We start from the raw sequence: 3,342 nt of genomic DNA on the forward strand, positions 1-3,342 counted from the left end.
ATGGTGAATTTAGTTAATTTTATACTTAATTTTGATTAATTTTAACTATTTTCGATAGATTCACGCAAAGGGCGAAAATTGGCTCGGTTGACACTGCTGAAAGCACAAAATCGAGAAGCAATTCGAAGTATCAAGGCACATTAATTTTCAGCCTAAGACGGTCCAAAAATGTGTATTAATTCATAATTTAATTAATTTTAATTTATTCCCCATTTAATTTGGGTTAAATAAATTATTTTTAATTAATTATGGAGAAAGGGTCCAGTTGAACCGTACTGGTCGAACCATATTGAGTGAACCGAACCAGCCACTAATTGGGCAGCCTAGAACCGTCCATATGCTGACCCAAATCAGCATTTTAGCTGATTAAATATGCTTGCAAAAAGGCCCTTGAAGAACTATCAAAATGCATTCAAACCCCTCCTTTAATTGTGGCTTTATGAAATTGCCCCAAGCTTATGTGTGTGGCCGGCCAAGGGAGGTCTCTTAGGCTGATTCTTTTTTGCTATTTTTAGCAGCCACAATCTGCTATAAAAGCCACCCCTTGCTTATCATTCAAATTATCCCTCATTCCACAACATTCTCTCATTGTCTCTTCTCCTCTCTCACTTTTTCCATCCCATTTCCCTTCTTGTTCAAGTGCTAATTTCTTCTCTTGGAAAAGAGGCTCTCATCAGCCATTTTGGAGCTTCAATTAGGTTTTCATAAGCCACCTTGATAGCTAAGGGCAATGAAGAACGAAGAACGAAGCAACTAGTCAAGCCAAGGAGAAACACCGGATTTGGTTCTTGTTCCCTATCTATTTAAGTTTTGTTGTTGTTTTGACGAACATGCTTATGAATATTTATGCTATCGAAATGGTTATTTTAATCAATTTAGCTTAAATTAAGTTTGTGTTGGGTTCATTATATTCTACCTGCTTGAATTGTTAAAATGATGTTTATGCTGTTATAGGCCTCAGTAAATTGCTTGATTAAGTAAAATCATGCCTAAGTTATTCTTGCATTACGACTGTGAGGTAGCTAATGAATTAATTATTTAAACAGATTGCAATTGTAATTAATTGACACAGTACTTAATCAGTGCATGCTTATTCTTCTAAGGTAGCTGAAGGTTAAATTAGAAATGTATCTAGCGATATTATTGCCTTGCATAACTTGCAAGATTATTGTGATTAAACTGTTTCAAGGTAGGGATGCCTTGTTACCTCACATAGTCTTTTATATGCTGATTAGATTTAATTAATCGTTTGAATTGACATAGGGATATGCAAGAGATGAATGGATTTTTGTATGTAAGTTTGTTCATAAGTTAGCAAATTATCGGGTTGCTGTGAATTTATTCGTAACAGTGTAAACATGAGTTTAATAATTCTGAGTTCAAGAAATATAATTAATCCAACACAAGTATGTTACCTTGATTAAATCTTATTTGAAATTGTGCATTAGAACTCCTTTGTTTTTATTTTTTAATTATTTACTTAGTTTTTTTTTAAATAGTTTTTTACCATCTTTTAAAACCAAATTATTTTTACCTCACCAAAGTCTTTTACAATTACTTTCATAAATAATTCTTTTTAACAGTCCCTGTTGGTACGATAACTCGACATTTACTTGTCACTTTATTACTTGTTGTGATTTTGTACACTTGCACATTTCTGTCATTCCAATTATAACTAAAATTGTGAAAACCTAATTAAAATGAAACCAAAATGCTTGTGTTCAAGCTCCTAAAATACGAAAAGTAGTTTAATTTACTACACCAAATTACTACAGATCAAACTCCCCCACACTTAAGTCATTGCTTATCTTTAAGCAAAGCAAACAAAATTAGTAAATGAAAAGACGACCCTTGAACTGATATGGTACAAATATTGGTTTTGAAGCACATGAATAAGCATTTCATATTTACACATAATCTGAGCATAATATATAGCTGACTTACCACTTTTGATATCAACCACTTAAGTTTAGCATATTAAAAATCATACAAGTATTAAGGGTCTCAAATGTAGGAATCCATCAATAAATTATACAAGTAATTTCATTATCCTAGTAGAATACAAAAAGTCGTAAATGTAATTATTCAATGTGATTTCAAATTGTAAATAAGTCTATTTAGATCACATAGGGCTTTTCATCTTGCAACGCTTTAAGGCTTAGGATAGGTATGGAATTCAAGAAAAGTAAGCGACAAATAGTTTCAAGCACGAAAATATTTTTTCACATCATATTGTCCTCTATCCTCCCCCTTAGTGACCTTTTCTCGCTCACCGCCTTATTTCTCCTTCTCTCATATTCCTTATTTCTTCTTATAGGAAATCTCAACATCATATAATAACTATTGCTAGCTTACGAGTTTTTGTGCACTAATGAACGAATTTTTCTATTTTTGTGACTTTGTCACTTTTCTTTCTTTTTCACGGTACCTCACTCACAAATGCCTTCATTTTTCACATACTTTTTCTACTCGTGTAATTTCCTTTTTGAATTTTTCTTTTTGCACTTTTAAGCTAACCTATAATTATTATGCTCCACTAATATTTTTTATCGCTCTGTTTTTTCAAAACCACCATAATGTATTTACTTAACCCTCAATATGTATGGTCAGACGTTTAGAATTATGTGATTCAGGGCCAAAGAAAATGGTAAGCACAAATTATCATTTTTAGCTCGGGATTTGTATATGGGTTCATTGAGAAGTGTTTTCTGGCTCAAAATAGGTACTAAGGATGAATAAATAAAGGTTAGCTTTTTAGCTCTCGGTGTATACCAAACAATGCCGTTAGTCATCCCTAAGTATCTCAATATTCACAAATTTAGTCAACCAAACAATCACAAATTCAACAATTTATCATTCATACTAGCACGCTCGTTTCCTTGTATTCTCTATATCATTTGGTACATTCAATTGCTTAATGCATATTTACAGTGTAATATATAAAACTTAATAGTCTAGCAATTAAAAAGTTAAAAAAACCTATTCTCATGCCAAATTTACTACAAATACAATCAACCTATGTACATGCTCCTATCCAATCACTTGTATTTCTACAAGCTCAAGCATACAACTGATAAGAAAAATCAAAGAAAAGCGTAAAAATTAAACAAACTCTCTATGCTACCTCTCCATACTTTAGAAAACACATTGTCCTCAATATGTAGCCCCATAAAATATTAGGAAATAAGTTACCCAATTTATCGTGATGGTTTCGTAAACTATTGGTGGGTGCTTCCTCCTTTGAACGTTGAAAGCTCAAAATTGTTGTGCATCTGCTATGCGGGGTTTCTACACAAAAAATTTAAACAACACCAAACAACTAATAATCTACTATTACTCATA

The sequence above is a fragment of the Gossypium hirsutum genome, chromosome A06, assembly GCF_007990345.1.
Source record: "Gossypium hirsutum isolate 1008001.06 chromosome A06, Gossypium_hirsutum_v2.1, whole genome shotgun sequence".
NCBI lineage: Eukaryota > Viridiplantae > Streptophyta > Magnoliopsida > Malvales > Malvaceae > Gossypium > Gossypium hirsutum.